Source organism: Anolis sagrei, chromosome 7, assembly GCF_037176765.1.
Source record: "Anolis sagrei isolate rAnoSag1 chromosome 7, rAnoSag1.mat, whole genome shotgun sequence".
Lineage (NCBI taxonomy): Eukaryota > Metazoa > Chordata > Lepidosauria > Squamata > Dactyloidae > Anolis > Anolis sagrei.
This window is the reverse complement of record NC_090027.1, coordinates 38,973,152-38,991,479: the sequence shown is the minus strand read 5'-3', so window position 1 is coordinate 38,991,479 and position 18,328 is coordinate 38,973,152. Positions and strand designations below refer to the sequence as shown.

At 44.5% G+C, this 18,328-nt stretch overlaps 1 pseudogene; it reads right to left on the bottom strand.

The window, feature by feature from the left end:
* Nucleotides 1–9,328: 9,328 nt before the first annotated feature.
* On the bottom strand, nt 9,329–11,024 carry LOC137097530 (coatomer subunit epsilon-like; annotated as a pseudogene).
* Nucleotides 11,025–18,328: the final 7,304 nt, after the last annotated feature.

Here is an 18,328-nt window from a genome sequence, read left to right as displayed (position 1 = left end):
GTGAAAGTGAAAAATGACGAATATAACATTGTATTGTTGAAGGCTTTCATGGCCGGAATCACTGGGTTGTTGTAGGTTTTTTCGGGCTATATGGCCATGTTCTAGAGGCATTCCCTCCTGACGTTTCGCCTGCATCTATGGCACTATTAGTAATAATAATAATACAACCAGCCTTCCAGATTTGCTGGAATTAGGGCCTCCATGAAAGTGAAAAATGACGAATATAACATTGTATTGTTGAAAGCTTTCATGGCCGGAATCACTGGGTTGTTGTAGGTTTTTTCGGGCTATATGGCCATGTTCTAGAGGCATTCCCTCCTGACGTTTCGCCTGCATCTATGGCACTATTAGTAATAATAATAATACAACCAGCCTACCAGATTTGCTGGAATTAGGGCCTCCATGAAAGTGAAAAATGACGAATATAACATTGTATTGTTGAAGGTTTTCATGGCCGGAATCACTGGGTTGTTGTAGGTTTTTATATGGCCATCTTCTAGAGGCATTCTCTCCTGACGTTTCACCTGCATCTATGGCAAGCATCCTCAGAGGTAGTGAGGCCTGTTGGGACTAGGAAAATTGGGTTATATATGTATATGTGGAATGACCAGGGTGGGACAAAGAACTCTTATATATTGGAGCTAGGTGTGAGAAGAATAAATAACAACAGAGAGGAAACAATCAGGCACATCTAATCACCTCAACAAAAGATTCCCTCAAGCATTAACAAGTCTCACCAAAACAAAAACAAAAACTGCCAGGCCATCAAATGCTAATCAAGGTGATTAGTTGAAACATTTACACTGAGCTACAACAGACAAGAGTTCTTTGTCCCACCTTGGTCATTCCACAGATATATAAACCCTTTTTCCTAGTTCCAACAGACCTCACTACCTCTGAGGATGCTTGTCATAGATGCAGGTGAAACGTCAGGAGATAATGCCTCTAGAACATGGCCATATAGTCCGAAAAAACCTACAACCCAATATAAACATTGATATTTATTTGTTGTTGAAGGCTTTTGTTGTTGAAGGCTTCAAACCCTGGATACTTCCTGCCTGGGGGAATTCTTTGTTGGGAGGTGTTAGTTGACCCTGAGTATTTCATGTCTGAAATTCCTCTGTTTTCTGAGGCTTTGAAGCTGCAAGGCCATTCAAGGCTAATCAAGGAGGCCAATTGTAACATTCACACTTGCTTCAAACAGACAAGAGTTCTTTCTCTCACCCTGGACATTCCACAGATATATAAACACCACTTGCCTAGTTTCCAACAGACCTCACAACCTCTGAGGATGCCTGCCATAGATGTGGGCAAAATGTCAGGAGAGAACGCTTCTGAAACATGGCCTTACAGCCTGGAAAACTCACTGCAACCCAGTCAACCCAGTAATATTTATTTTATTTACACGAGAGAACACTTTTCTAAGAATGTATAGATCCTTTGACATAACTCTATGTCTGACAGATATGTGGGATATCACCATCATCACCATCATCATCATCATCATCATCATCATCATCATCATCAGGATGTATAATGCAGGATGTATTTTCATTCACTGCACCAAATTTGGCACAAATACAAAATATGTCCAAATTTGAATACTGGTGAGGTTGGGGATAGGGGATTTTGTCACTTGGGAGTTGTAGTTGCTGGGGTTTATAGTTCACCTACAGTCAAAGATAATTCTGAACTCCATCAACGATGGAACTGATCCAAACTTGGCACACGGAACTCCCATGACCAACAGAAAATACTGGAAGGGTTTGGTGGATGCTGACCTTGTGTTTTGGAGTTGTAGTTCACTTACCTCCAGAGAGCACTGTGGACTCGAACAATGATGGATTTGGACCAAACTTGGCATGAATACTCAATGTGCCCAAATTTGAACTCTAGTGGAGTTTGAGGGAAATAGAACTTGACATTTTGGAGTTGTAGTTGCTGGGATTTATAGTTCACTTAGCATTCTGAACCTTACCAATGATAGAATTGGGCCAAACTTCCCACACAGAACCCCCATGACCAACAGAAAATACTGTATTTTCTGATGGTCTTTGGCATCCCCTCTGGCACCCTTTGATGACCCCCTTAGGGGTCCCGACCCCTAGGTTGAGAAACACTGATCTAAAGATTCCTTGAGAAAACATTTTAATCGAATCAGTAAATAATCAAACTCACAAAAGTGGAGGTGGACTATAGTTCAAAGGGTATCAAAACAAGTCAAGGATGTTCAGGGTCCAGGAAACAACCCCAGAAATTGAGATCCCAACGTCTCTATTTGCTTTGTTTTCTTCTTCGGCAGCCCTGTCCCTTTCCTTTGCTTGTTTCCATAGGGAGACGAAGCTGAGAGATGGAGGAATCTTATAAAAACAATATTGAGAGGAAGTCAACACAGCAAGAATAATACACATATATTGAAAAGGGGAGGGAGGCGGTGTTGTTTGGTTTGGGAAAAGAAATCCAGATTCCGCGAAGAGCCCCGCCTGATGGGGAGACAATCACTGCTTGAGCGTATCTGTGTTGCAAATGTCATTATTTCTTTGCTTGGTTGCAAGAGTGTTCGAGGGAGCTCCCTACGCAGCCAACCACCTGCTGTCTTCATGGAAGATATATCCACCCTCTTACTATAGAAGACAAGGCACAAATGTGAGCCGATGTGCCCAGTTGTGGCAGACACAGCCATTCGTCTAATGGTCCATTGCTTCCAGGTTTGAGCCATGGCTTGTTTTCAAATGAGGATTTGGTGTTTGTGTGTATAATTTGAGAAATGCTTTGCCATTCTTTCTCCGTCTCTTTCCCCTTTATTCTCAACCTCTTCCTCCTTCCCAACAATGCGATGATCCCACCATGGCCTCTCTTTGTCCATTGCTTCCATGGATGAACAGCCAACAAGAAACAATGGCTGGAAATGAGGTTGCCCCCCTGGCAACAACAAAGATGCCATTTTGGAAGCAGGTTATCTATACCAGACACATGGCTCCAAGGCGTAACTCTTTGGGCGTACATGGCTGATGCTACAAAAGAGAACAATGGCCTGGGGCATGTACAAAGTGTCCTGAGATGCCATGTCAGCTGTGAAAGGAACGAGTGTAAACCTGTCTTGGTGAAATGTTGCCTGGAGAGGAATTAGAGAGGAACAGACCTCCCAACTTCTGAGGATGCCTGCCATAGATGTGGGTGAAATGTCAGGAGAGAATGCTTCTGGAACATGGCCTTACAGCCTGGAAAATTCACAGCAACCCAGTCAACCTAGTGATATTTATTTTATTTGCATGAGAGAACACTTTTCTAAGAATGTATAGATCCTTTGACATAACTCTGTGTCTGAGAGATATGTGGAATATCACCACCACCACCACCACCACCACCATCATCATCAAGATGATGATGATGCATCTCCAGGTTCTACAGTATGACTCTATGGCCAAGATTCAGCAGAGGTTGACCATAGACTTTCACTGGAGAATATAAGGCATGGTTTCTCAACCTTCCTAATGCCGCGACCCCTTAATTCAGTTCCTCAACTTGTGGTGACCCTCAACCATAAAATTATTTTTCTTACTACTTCATAACTGTAATTTTGCTACTGTTATGAATCATAATGTAAATATCTGAAATGCAGGATGTATTTTCATTCACTGCACCATGGAAGCCACATTAAGGCTCAACACAGTGGACTGGATTAAGGTCCAAGAATCCAACTGATTTCCAGAACTTGACTTTCTAGACAATTGAGACCAATTCCAGATCCCGTGAATTGGCTTTCAGAATGGGATATTTGGGAAGGTTTGCCTTTTGATTCAAATTTAAACTTACCATATGATAAACTGGATTTATTTTATTTATTTATCGTGTCAGTATCAACCAGACAATTGTCTTACATTTTTAACAATTTTTTAACAAACAGACAAAACAGAGTTTGCAAGCTTGGTAGTTGATTAAATGTCCTTTGACCAGTATCTGGCCAATTGGAGTGCCTCCGGTGTTGGTGCAAAGAGGTCCTCCATTGTGCATGTGGTGGGGCATTGCAGCAGGTGGTCAGTGGTTTGCTCTTCTCCGCACTCGCATGTCATGGATTCCACTTTGTGACCCCATTTCTTAAGTTTGGCTCTGCATCTCGTGGTGCCAGAGCGCAGTCTGTTCAGCACCTTCCAAGTCACCCAGTCTTCTGTGTGCCCAGAGGGGAGTTTCTCATTTGGTATCAGCCATTGGCTGAGGTTCTGGGTTTGAGCCTGCCACTTTTGGACTCTCGCTTGCTGAGGTGTTCCAGCGAGTACCTCTGTAGATCTTAGAAAACTATTTCTTGATTTAAGTCATTGACCTGCTGGCTGATACCCAAACAGGGGATGAGCTGGAGATGTCTCTGCCTTGGTCCTTTCACTATTGGCTGCTGCTAAGTATGCATGCCCAGTGTGGAACACATCTCACCATGCTAAAACAGTGGATGTGGCTCTTAATGATAAACTGGAGAGAGCTCCTATACCTTGAATGATGCGATTCCAGACGGTGTTGCTCCTCACATAACTAACAATGCATTCACATGTTTGTTTGCTCAGATATTCTCAGATAGTGTTGTCATTTGCGAATATGGCATGCTCTGCCATGTATCTCCATAAGCATAACGTTATGCACTCTCTCCTAGCCTTTGGGTGCATCTGCACTGTAGAATGTATGCAGTTTGACACCACTTTAACTATCGTGACTGAATGCTGTGGAGTCATGGGATTCATAGTTTTTCAAGGTCTTTAGTCATCTCTGTCAAAGAGTTCTGGTGCCAACAACAGCTCCCAGGTTACCATCACCTTGAGCCATAGATGTCAAAGTTGTGTCAAATTCAATTAATTCTACAGTGTAGATGCAGAGCCAGATTTCTGAAGTAGAGAAGTGAAACAGCAATTATTAATGCATAACTTGTGCCTTATTTTTTTTTCTCTTTCTCTCTTTTGGGGGAAGAAGGGAGAGGGAAGGGAGCTGTACCTGCTCTCTTCTGCAACATAAACGCTGACCTTTCCCAAGGCAGATCTGCACTGCCTAAATGAGCCGCAGCAGCACAGGAGGTTTCGGGCCAGAAAGGCTGAGACGTCATCGTCTGTTGCCTTCGGGCAGATGGGAACGCGGGCACCAGACGGCAAAGAAGGGGCTGGGGAATCTCCCAGGGACGCCACGCTCCATGCTCCCTCCCTCCAGCCCCAGATTCTCAGCCGCAGAGACCTGCCTGCAGCAGATGGTATTTGCTTCCCAACATTTAGCCTCATCTGGAGTTAGCGATGGAGCGATGCACCAGGGAGGGCCGCTTATGGGAGGAAGGGAAAACTGAATGGATTAAGAATGCAGGGCTTGGTGGCTGCCTTCGCTTGAGATCCTGGAAGCCGGGCCTAGTAGTCAGAGCAGGAATTAAGGGGACAAAGAGCTGGTCTTCTGCAGGGAAGGTTTCCATAGACTAAGTCAGACAGAGCATGGAGAAATGCGGAAAGTGGAGAGAACTGTCCTATCCTGTTGCCTTCTGTCTTGAGGGATAGACGGCTATCCTTACCTGTCTTTACCTGTCTTTACCCAACTGTCAACCATCTTAAGGCTCAGTTCTTGTGGGGTTTTTTGGGCTATATGGCCATGTTCTAGAGGCATTTCTCCTGACGTTTTGCCTGCATCTATGGAAATCACCTTTCAAGAAGAGTTTGCTTCCAGGCACTGTCAGCCCATTGTATGCTAATCAAGGTGGTCAGTTGAAAGACTCACACCCAGCCCAACTAACAAAAGCCCTTTGTCTCACCCTGGTCATTCCACAGATATATAAACCCCTTTTTCCCCATTTCCAACAGACCTCACTACCTCTGAGGATGCTTGCCATAGATGCAGGCGAAACGTCAGGAGAAATGCCTCTAGAACATGGCTATATAGCCCGAAAAAAACCCACAAGAACTGAGTGATTCCAGCCATGAAAGCCTTCGACAATACATCTTAAGGCTGTTTGGAGTTGGGTAACACATGACTCTGAGGATGTGTGCAGGGCACCGTTTACATAGAGCCCTCAGAGGCCCACCAGAAGTGCCCTTATTTCATGTGATGGCCTTTGTGGGACACCTGTGAGGCTCCGTTCCCACAGCGCATGAAAACGGAGCCCTACACCATCTGATGAGCTTGAGGGAGGACGTTGAATCTGTCTCTCCAAAGGTATCAGTTTATGCTACTCTGCTGCTGAGTATGCATGCGCAGTGTGGAACACATCTCACCATGCTAAAACAGTAGATGTGGCTCTTAATGAGACATGCCGCATTATCACAGGGTGTCTGCGCCCTACATCACTGGAGAAATTACACTGTTTAGCCGGTATTGTACCACCTGACATCCGCCGGGAAGTAGCAACCAATAGTGAAAGGACCAAGGCAGTGACATCTCCAGCTCATCCTCTGCTTGGGTATCAGCCAGCATGTCAATGACTTAAATCAAGAAATAGTTTTCTAAGATATACAGAGGCACTTGCTGGAACACCTCAGCAAGCGAGAGTCCAAAAGTGGCAGGCTCAAACCCAGAACCTCAACCAATGGCTGATACCAAATGAGAGACTCCCCTCTGGGCACACAGAAGACTGGGTGACTTGGAAGGTGCTGAACAAACTGTGCTCTGGCACTACGAGATGCAGAGCCAAACTTAAGAAATGGGGCCACAAAGTGGAATCCATGACATGCGAGTGTGGAGAAGAGCAAACCACTGACTACCTGCTGCAGTGCAACCTGAGCCCTGCCACATGCACGATGGAGGACCTCCTTGCACCAACACCGGAGGCACTCCAATTGGCCAGATACTGGTCAAAGGACATTTAATCAACTACCAAGCTTGCAAACTTTGTGTTTTTGTCTGTTTGTTTGTTTTGTTCTGTTAGAAATGTAATACAATGGTCTGGTTGCCCCTGACACGATAAATAAAATAAATAGTTTAATGCAGATGTTCCCAACCTGTGGGTCCCCATATGATTTGGCCTTTAACTCCCAGAAATCCTAACAGCTGGTAAACTGGCTGGGATTTATGGGAGTTGTAGGCCAAAACTCCTGGGGACCCACAGGTTGAGAACCACTGGTTTAATGTTTCCTAGGTCATATATTGACTTTCAAACTTTTTGAAAGTTTTTTTTGACGTTTTTTACTATTCCATTAATGTGATTGCAACTGACTTGTTTCCATAATCTTATGTTTTATTCCATTTTCACTTTGTAGGTTTTAGGAAAGATTTAATCAGGGAGATTTAAAGGTTCTGTGTCACTTTGGGTCTCAATTGAGGGGGAAAAACAAGGTACAAAGATGTAACAATAGCAGCAACAGCAAATGCAGCAACAGTAACAACCATAACAGCAACTGCTCAATTTTGTTTCTCAGGAAAATAGTGCAGAAATGATGAGCATACAAGATATCCAACCTTTCATAAAATAATCCTTGGACCTCCAATTTGGTACGAATGCCAAGTTCTATTGGTGCCACTACATGACACGGATAGTGCTGGAGGCCTTTCCCAACTCTGGGGTACTGTTATTTTATGAAACCTTCAGTCTATCTGCATTAAGATTCTCCTCTTATTCCTTCCAGGATTCAGTTTTTGTCTTCTGCAGGCAATCCATCCAAGACCAGCCAATGATGAGCAGATGCAGGATCAGAAAAGCATCTGGTTATGTTTCTGCAGCCAGATGCAAAATGGTAGCATCATTTATGGAGATCTGGTGGGATTCCCTGGAGTGGTCAGGAAACATAGCCAGACAGAGACATAGCCAGATGCTGCTCCAGTGTTTGGCTCCTGCTTTCCAGCAGTCAATGGACAGCCAAGGTTTTGGAACATTCCTGCCTCTGCAAATACCAAAGAAGACATTCACGCCTTTGCAAATATTGGCTTAAACTGCGTATGCCTAAGTGCCAGCATAGGATTCTCAATGTTCCCAATTGGGATGAGTGCTAAACCCATTGAAATCTGTGCTCTCGATGGGCCAAAAGAGGCCAGCCCAGAACCGTTAGTTACAGAAAAGCCTGTGTCGTTCTGGACTTGATCCTTCCTCCTCCTCCCACCCGCCTCCCCAACTTTAAATTGCACCTGATGGGATGTGCAGCTGTGGAGGGAGATTGCAATTTCCCTTGGCTTGCCAGCTGTCAATCAGGAGAACAATACCCTTCTAATGAAATGGCAACATTCATGGCTGCCTTGTAATGGGAGATTGTTAGTGGTTTTTCACTGCCCAGAAAGAGAGAGAGAGAGGAGGAAGAAAATAGGGAAAGACGCGAAGGAAGGGGGAGGATGAGGATGGTGCTATATTTAGCCCTTTACACATGTTCTACTGACTCATCCAGAGAGCTTTGTCTGAGGTGAAGAAGTCGGGGTTATTTCTTGGGAATGACCGCAGTGCAACAGTTGCTGTGGTGGTGTTTCTGGTGAGACTGAGTGCCTCCCAATGGAGCCAAAACTCATCCATTCTTCAGGGTCACTCGTTGGTCTGACAGGTGTATTGTGCCCAAATTTGGTGTCAAATCATCCAGTGGTTTTTGAGTTATGTTAATCCCACAAATGAACATTACATTTTTATTTATATTGACGAGGGGTAAGGAATAAGGATGTGTTTTAGGGTATAGATTGCAATCTGAATGAACTAGCCATGACTAGGGGCTAAAATGCCCAACAAGTTATAGCCCTGTAACATCCAAAGGATTCAAACCTTCATGTTGTTTTTCCTTGTATGGACATTTTGAACTTCTCCTGCTGTACAGGCACTTAAAAACACATTTTCCTTAATGGATTTTTAATGCAAAAACCTGCTTGCGTGCATTTATTGAAATACTTTTTTTCCCTGTGTGATTTGGAGAAAAAAGGAAGGAAGAGTTGGCTTCTCGGAGTTGCTGAGATTGTCAAATTGAAGGATCTTGGCACCTATTTGTTCGCTGTCTTGCAAAGGAAGGCTGCCAATTTCTTTCCCGTCTCTTAATTGCAAAGTTGGGGCATGTGTTTCTGTGCCTCTCTGGTAGTCGGTGGTTTCTGTGGCAGTGGAGTAGTGGCCCCATTCCATCTTCTAATCTAATCTTTACAGAAGCTATGTGAGATGTGGAACCCTCCTTTCCAAAAAGGAGCATCTTGGAGAACATTAAAGTTTATTAGGAATGTTTCAGGGCTGGGAATTGTCTCTTGTGTTTGTGTTAACAGAAAGGCAAAAATATATACTGGAGGTATGGTCGGCAGGCAGGAAATACGGAATCCCATGTTGTCTTCTTTTGAGACATCAGATCCCATCATCCACAGCAAAAAGAGAGGTCCATATGCCACAGAGAAAGGTTCCTTCCTTCTTGGTGCTCCTAGAAGCTCAGTTGGACGGAGTGTATTGCAAAGCCAGGTGGTCAATGTCATTCTCCTTGGCATGGTACACCTTGATGAAGGAGTGGTTTTGACGGGCATCTTTCAGCTGCAACAGGTAGTGGTTGGTGACCTCGGGGGGGGGGGGGGGAGAGAAGGGATCCCCATGTGCTGAGAGAGAACTACAAAGTTGATCAGGGACTCAGGATGGGTGCTGTCCTTGTTCAGGGCTTCTTGGAGCACCCCTTTAGCTTTTTCCCATTTACCCTGGTCCATGTAGCAGGCAGCTTGGTCATGCAACAGCAAAAGGGTGGGTGGCCACTTCTCGGACATCTTCTGGAAGATGTAGTAAGCGTCCTGCAGCTTCTCCTTACTGATGCAACTCAGGGTAGTTTTCACCTTCCTCCCAAACACCACCACACCAAAGCTGTAGATTTTGTAGTTTATTGAAGAAAAGGCAAAGTCAAAACATAGTATAAGAAAAGCAAAGTTTCAAAAAGGCTTAAATGCAAAGACACAGTTCCCAAGATCCAAAGGCAGACACATTAAGTATAATCCTTTAAGCAATGGTCAGACAATAGTCCATGAAAACAGTTGAACACAAAAATCCCAGACTCAGGAAGCCAGAAGCGTGCTGCAGTGCTTAAAGCCAAGGTTAATCCACAGAAGTTTGCATGGAAAGAGCCACATTGAACTGACAATGCCTGTGTGTCAGTGAGAAGACTAAATACCCTTTGCAATCATGAACGCATTGCGATGACCCTTGGCTGACTTGGCCTCTCGCTTACTAGTTAAGTGAGAACTTCTCCAGACCCTCATTTGCAGGAGATCTTGCCTGCTCATTAATTCAGTATCTTCAAGGCTCTCTAATCCCTTATCTTGGGTTACCAATTGAGCTGGATCACCGTGGGAAGGCAAAGGAGGCAAAGACATATCCACCTGGCCATGTGGGAATTCACTCCCGTTATCAGTCTCACTGACATTCTTTTCCCCTGAGAACTGACTTGTTGTTTCCCCTTCTGCAGCCTCACCTTCAACCCTGTCTGAGTGAACAGAAATCTGTAACCCATCATCATCAGGGAACTCTGGCTCACAAGACCCAAAGGGCTCAGCTTCAGACTCAAACTGAGTCACAACACTCACCCACAGGAAGGTTGAACCATGCAGTAGCTAGCTGGGTCAAGGTGATATCTTTGTCTTGTTCCTGCATCTTCTTTAGCTCCTTTTAAGCCAAATTCAGATGATCAAGTTTCAGCAGGACCTAGAGAGTCATTGCCGTGCACTTGAGTATTTCTCCTTGGTGCAAGGCCCAAAGCGTGGCGTCAGGGTTCTGATCATGGAAATAGACAGAGGCCATCATCAGCATTAAAGTCATGTTGGTGACATTGATGCTCTTGGCCATTTTCTTGTTCAGCTCCACCACAATGGCATCCCTTTTGGTCTCATTGGAGAGGTATTCCACAAACATCTGCACAGTCTGGAGTTCGGGGCAAGAGCTTGGCTTGATTTCATCCAGCACTACTCCATATTCTCTCCGAGTAATGTAGCTGTGGAACAGGAAAATGTTTCTCTTGACTTCTTTCTCAGGGCTGGATGCCTTCATGCACATTAATGGTGGCCTGCAAGGCCCTGATGCTGAAGTTATTCCAGATGTCAAAGAGCTCGTCAGCTTTGCTTGCAGCGCCACTTGCCTCTGCCACTGCCATCTTGACTTGGCTTTCCCTTCAGGATGTTTCCATTAAATTTCAGACTAAAACCCCAAGAGAAAGAGAGAAGTTTTACTGCACTCATGGCATGGAAAACTCCAGCCATCAATGGTGTTTCTGTGCATGTATGCACGTATGTGTGATATCTATCTATCTATCTATCTATCTATCTATCTATCTATCTATCTATCTATCTATCTATCTATCACTTACAAGGGTTGAATGAAAAGTAATGCCTCCACCTTCGTAACTCCTCAACAGATGGCAGTGTTGGTATGCAGCAGGTACTGGCTTGTTCAGTAGACTCTCCTCTACAGTTCCATTTTGTCAGGAAGCCTTAGCACTGAATGGTTGTGCTGTTAAAGTGCAAAGTATGGAATCCTGCACAGACGGTCGGTCAATGCAACTTAAGCAATGTGCAGTCATTGAATTATTGACAGCAGAAGGTGTCACCTCAAAGGAGATTCATCAGAGAATGCAATCTGTTTATGGTGATTGTGTTGATGTGAGTACTGTGCTTCATTGGGTGAGTAAGTTTAAAGATGCTGAGGTGGGAACATCTGACTTGCATGACAAACAAGAGTTGGACATCCTGTGACAACAACGACCAAGTTTCACAAGCAAAAGGTTGACAGATTGATTCAGGACGATTGTCGTATCACTCAGAGAAAAAATTCAAGCATTATCAGCATTTCACAAGAATGTGTGGGTGACATTATTGCTTTGCTTGGCTATTGGAAGATTTATGCATGATGGGTATGTTGAGAGAACTTTGAGACGCTGGTTATGGAAACAGAGTGTCTACTTCTTCCGTGACGGCTTCAGAAAACTTGTTCAGCGTTGGTAGAAATGTATCCAATTGTCTGGTGATTGTGTGGAAAAGTGAATAGTGGTAGTTAAAGAGCACATTCTAAGGATTATTTCTGAGTTTGATTTATTAAAATATTCCCATCCAAACCCAATTAACGAAGGTGGAGGCATTACTTTTCATTCAATCTATCTGTCTGTCTGTCTGTCTGTCTGTCTGTCTATCTATCTATCTATTCAAACAGCCAAGATCCTACATTACTCAACATAGTATAAACGTCCTGCTTTGGTTAGATAATTCTGCTTTGGTTCCTTGCACTTAACTGTCCATTAAGCAGCTTATGAAGAACAGACTGCTGACATTTCCTGCCTTGAATACACCAGAACCTCAGTGGATGATATCATCAATTTGCATCTAGCTCCAGGGACATAGCCATACATTTGCACAATTACCCACATTTAGGGAGACACTGCAATCAAACATGAATGTTGGAGGGGTTTGTGAGGGGTGGAAGAGGATACAAACCTTCATGACATCAACCAGCAAGACATACCAAGGTATGGGGTGGGTTTGTGGTCACTGTAAGGATGTGGACTACATGGGTGAAAAAGTTGCACTCCCTCAACCCATGTTTCCATTTTTCTGTCCTTGGCAGAAGAGTGATCTGGTTAAATCAATGGAATGGAAAGGCTGGGCGGTTGCTGACCAGCAGGAGAGCTGTCCAGCAGCATCAGCAGAGTTGTGTCAAAGTAAGTGCTAAGCAGCAGGGGAGCTGTCCAAGATGTATCTAGCACCAGGACCTCCTTCTCAGGGAAGTTGAATCAATAATTTCCAGGCAGCAGGTGGAACTGTCTTTCATTCTGCAGTCCATTTCTATTGGCTTTGCTCCCTGGTAGTTACAATGCTTTGGACATCAGTTATGGTTGATAAGAGAAAACGTGTCTGTGTGTGCTTCTTGTATTCACGGTTCCCCATCTCCCACTTTTCTGCTGTGTTTTGCAATAATTACACTAATTGCTGTTCTGATGTTCCAAGTGCTGACTATTTCATTTCACTGAATTAATAAAAATATCCCTGTCATTAATAACCACAAAACCTTTATTTCACAAGCCCAACTTGCAAGAATGTAGCAATATCAAGGCTTAAACTCTGCTAAATTTTGAACTTCCTAATGCATATTCTCTCTGATTGGTGCTGTCAGTCTTACCTGACTGCACTGACACCTTGGATTATATGCTTTTGTTTCCATGCACTAACCAGTATGTGCTGCTGTTTCATAGATTGGAAGAGATCTCCAGGGCCACGGGTCCACCTCTCTTCTGCCAGGCAGGAAAACACAATCCAAACCCTCCTAACAGATGGTCATCCAGAGAATCATAGAATCATAGTTGGAAGAGACCTCATGGGCTAGCCAGTCCAACCCCAAACTGCCAAGAAGCAGGAAAATTGTATTCAAACCACTCCTGACAGATGGCCATCCAGCCTCTGTTTAAAAGCCCCCAAAGAAGGACCCCCCACCACACTCTGGGGCACTGAGTTCCACTGCTGAACAGCTCTCACAGTCAGGAAGTTCTTCCTAATGTTCAGAGAAGGAGACTCTACTAGACTCCCAGGAAGCATATTCCACCATTACACAGTTCTAACCAACTAGAGGTTCTTCTGAATGTTGACCATCAAGAGGTTCTTCTGAATGTTTGGGTATGATTTCCTTCCCTGTCATTTGAGCCCAATGCTCTGCGTCCTAGATCTGGAGCAGCAGAAAACAAAGGTTTCCCCTCCTCATTGTGACATCTGTTCAAATGTTACATGGCTTTTATGTTCACGCTCAGCCTTCTTGGCTCCAAGCTGCTCCTCAGAGGGATTCATGGCTTCCACCCCTTTGACCCTTTTGGTGGCTCTTTTCTGGGCATTCTCAGAATGGTCCATATCCTTTTTGAATACCCAGAACTAGACATTGAGTTATTATTCTGTGTGATGTGTGATCAAAGCAGAAAAAAAATGGACTATGACTTCCCTTTAACAGACGCTGGATGGCCATCTGTCGGGGATGCTTTGATTGTGCTTTTCCTGCATGCTCTAGACCAGTGATTCTGAACCTGTGGATTGTGGCCCACCAGTGGTCTACAAGAACTAATATATGGTCCGTGGCCTCACCATTACTACACTGTTGCAATGAGAGTGACTGGTCTTGCAAAACTCTCTTATAGTGCCAAAACTTATTAAATATGGTTTTCTGTGGGTGAGGAGAAGGTGACTACTGGGTGGCATATGCTCTGTATCAGAGCCTAGAGCTGCTGTGATCTGTCTAATGCAATTTTCTGAATCAGCACTCCAAATAACCAAACCAAATCTAAAGTTGACCAAAAACTGGTTTGTAACCCTTTTTGGTACTAAAGTTAGAGAGTGGTCCTTTGTCAAAATGGTCCCTGGTCAAGTGGTCCTTTGCCAAGTGGTCTCTGGTCAAAAAAAAAAGGTTGGGAACCACTTCTCTAGACACTATACATAATAGTGGGAAGGTGATACTTTTAGTTGTTACATGGGATGACACCAACCCAAAGTGATACCACTATTTGAAGTACTCGGCCAAAAGGGGTATAGGGCGGCAACCTGTGTTCGATGGGGTTACACTCCACCTGAAGACACAGGTCCACAGTCTGGGGGTCCTCCTGGATTCAGTGTTGACGCTTGATGCTCAGGTGCCAGCAGTGGGCGGGAGAGCCTTCGCACAGTTAAAGCTTGTGTGCCAGTTGTGGCTGTACCTCAAGAAGTCTGACTTGACCATGGTGGTCTATGACTTAGTTACCTCAAGATGGGACTACTGTAATGCACTTTATGTAGGACTGCCCTTGAAGATAGTTCAGAAACTGCAGTTGGTGCAAAGGTTGACAGCCAGATTGTTAACTGGAGCAAGTTACAGGGAGCTGTCAACCCCCCTGTTTAAACAGCTTTATTTGCTGCCAATAAGTTCCTGGTCCCAATTCAAGGTGCAGGTTATTACCTATAAAACTCTAAATGGTTCAGGACCTGTCTATCCTCATGACCATATCTTCCCCTACGAGCCCACACGGTCTCTAAGATTTTCTGGGGAGGCTCTTCTCTCGCTCCCATCCCCATCTCAAGCGTGGTTGGTGGGGATGAGAGAAAGGGCAATCTTGGTGGTGGCCCCTCTTCTCTGGAATTTCCTCCCTAGGGAGGTCAGGTTAGCATCCTCCCTATTTACATATCATAAAGATCTAAAGATGTGGATGTTCCGTTGTGCATTTGATTGATGATCCCTTTGACAGATGGTCCCTAACCATGGCCTAAAATCAAGTTCCTGTATTTGATTTCTGTATTCTTAAGTTAAAATGATCCTATTACAACTGCTCTATTCCTATGCTGCAATATGTCCCATCCATCTTTTGACCAGCCTATTCTCCAGTTTGTTTGTACACCTTCTCCTCCTTCTCTTCCTTCTCCTCCTTCTCTTCCTTCTCCTCCTTCTCCTCCTCCTCCTTCTCCTCCTCCACCTTCTCCTCCTCCTCATTGTTTTCCTCCTTCTCCTCCTCCTTCTCCTTCTCCTCCTTCTCCTCCTTCTCTTCCATGTTTAGCTTGAAGAAGAGAAGGCTGAGAGGAGATATGATAGCCATGTATAAATATGTGAGAGGAAGCCACAGGGAGGAGGGAGCAAGCTTGTTTTCTGCTTCCTTGGAGACTAGGACGCGGAACAATGGCTTCAAACTACAAGAGAGGAGATTCCATCTGAACATGAGGAAGAACTTCCTGACTGTGAGAGCTGTTCAGCAGTGGAACTCTCTGCCCTGGAGTGTGGTGGAGGCTCCTTCTTTGGAAACTTTTAAACAGAGGCTGGATGGCCATCTGTCAGGGGCGATTTGAATGCAATATTCCTGCTTCTTGGCAGGGGATTGGACTGGATGGCCTATGAGGTCTCTTCCAACTCTTTGATTCTATGATTCTATGATTCTCCTCCTTCTTCTCCTTCTCATTCTTCTCCTACTTTTTCTTCTTCTGACTTCAACACCTTGCAAGAGAAAATTGCCATCAATTTGGGGTTTTGAGAGGCAGATGGGATGCATTATATCCTAAAGATATGGGAGGAAATGCCCTCAGGAGCAATTAAGAACTGAGTTTGATTCCTACCTCTGTTATCCTTTCCTGTTTCTGCTCCAGGTAGTTTTCAAAGCAAGATGGGGAAAATATACAATTATGATTCAAAATCATAGGGCGAAGAGACAGGAAAGTAGATAGGAAGAAGTTTGGGCTTTTTAGACTTCTGCTGCCTCCGACTATTTCTGTTCTGCTCCAGTTTCTTTTTCTTATTCCCTTTTTCTATTACCGCTCTAATCTGGAAACCAGCTTGCCAGCGATCTATTTCTCTCCTCCGCGGTACCTGCGCATTGGGAAAAACGCATGAGGAATGATCAAGGAACAACCTCTTGCCATTGTTGAAGGGTTTTAAATGCACTTCTGAGAAGGGGAGGGGGGGGGGAGAGGAAAGTTTTCCTTTCTCAAACGAAGAAGACGAAGAAAGAAAGAACCTGGAAGAGAAGGTAGTGGAAAAAGCAATTTTCTTTTTTAAACTGCTGGCTGATTCGAAACAGATACATCAGGCAGAGAAGGAAAAATAGAAGGAAACTCTGCAAAACCTTCGGTATATATATATATATTACAAAAAATATAAAAGCACAGTGAGATGCAATAAAATGGAATCTATTGTGGCTCTATCTGCTTTCATCTCTTGTAAAACAATATTCATCCTATCTTCAGAATGGAGATCTGTAATTTATTGGTGCAGCTGCAACGAGAATTAGAAAAACAGAGGGAAGGAACTCAAAGCAGCTGGCTTTGAGATTGCAAAAGGACTGGGAAAATAGGGTCTGCCTTGTGGCTTCCTCTAAAGAAGTGGTTTCCCAACCTTCCTAATGCCGCGACCCCTTAATACAGTTCCTCATGTTGTGGTGACCCCCAACCAGAACATTATTTTCATTGCTACTTCGTGGGACAGTGGGTTAAACCACTGAGCTGCTGAACTTGCTGACCAAAAGGTCGCCGGTTCAAATCTGGGGAGCGGAGTGAGCTCCCGCCGTTAGCCCCAGTTTCTGCCAATCTAGCAGTTCAAAAACATGCAAATGTGAGCAAATCAATAGGTACCACTCCTGTGGGAAGATAATGGTGCTCCGTGTAGTCATGCCAGCCACATGACCTTGGAGGTGTCTATGGACAATGCCGGCTCTGTGTCCAATTCTGGGCACTACAATTCAAGAGAGATATTGACAAGCTGGAATGTGTCCAGAGGAGGGCGACTAAAATGATCAAGGGACTGGAGAACAAGCCCTATGAGGAGCGGCTTGGGGAGCTGGGCATGTTTAGCCTGAAGAAGAGAAGGCTGAGAGGAGATATGATGATGGCCATGTATAAATATGTGAGAGGAAGCCACAGGGAGGAAGGAGCAAGCTTGTTTTCTGCTTCCCTGGAGACTAGGATGCGGAACAATGGCTTCAAACTACAAGAAAGCAGATTCCATCTGAACATGAGGAAGAATTTCCTGACTGTGAGAGCTGTTCAGCAGTGGAACTCTCTGCCCCGGAGTGTGGTGGAGGCTCCTTCTTTGAAAGCTTTTAAACAGAGGCTGGATGGCCATCTGTCAGGGGTGATTTGAATGCAATATTCCTGCTTCTTGGCAGAATGGGGTTGGACTGGATGGCCCATGAGGTCTCTTCCAACTCTTTGATTCTATGATTCTATGATTTTTTGGCGTAGAAATGGAGATGAGCACCAACCCCCAGAGTCAGACACGACTGGACTTAATGTCAGATGAAAACCTTTACCTACCTACTTCCTAACTGTAATTTTGCTACTGTTATGAATCATAATGTAAATATCTGATATGCAGGATGGATCAAATTTGGTACAGATGCCTGATATGCCCAAATTTGAATACTGGTGGGGTGGGGTGGGGGTTTGAGTTTGTCATTTGGGAGTTGTAATTGCTGGGATTTATAGTTCACATACAATCAAAGAGCATTCTGAACTCCACCAACGAAGGAATTGAACCAAACTTGGCACATAAAACTCCCATGACCAACAGAAAATACTGGAAGGGTTTGGTGGGCATTGACCTTGAGTTTTGGAGCACTGTGGACTCTAGCAATGATGGATCTGGCCCAAACTCGGCACGAATACTCAATATGCTCAAATGTGCAAACTGGTGGAATTTGGCAAAAACAGACCTTGACATTTGGGAGTTGTAGTTGCAGGGATTTATAGTTTGTTTACACTCAGAGCATTCTGAACAGGTGGAGAGATCTTCGGTGTTCTCAACCAAAGGGGTTCCTAAGACCACCAGAAATATATGTTTTCTGATGGTCTTTGGTGACCCCTCTGAAACCCCCCTCGCAACCCCCCCCCCGGGGTCTCAACCCCCAGGTTGCGAAATGCTGGTCTAAAGACCATATTTCTCCACTACTTTCAGGTCAAATATCAGAAATGCCCAATG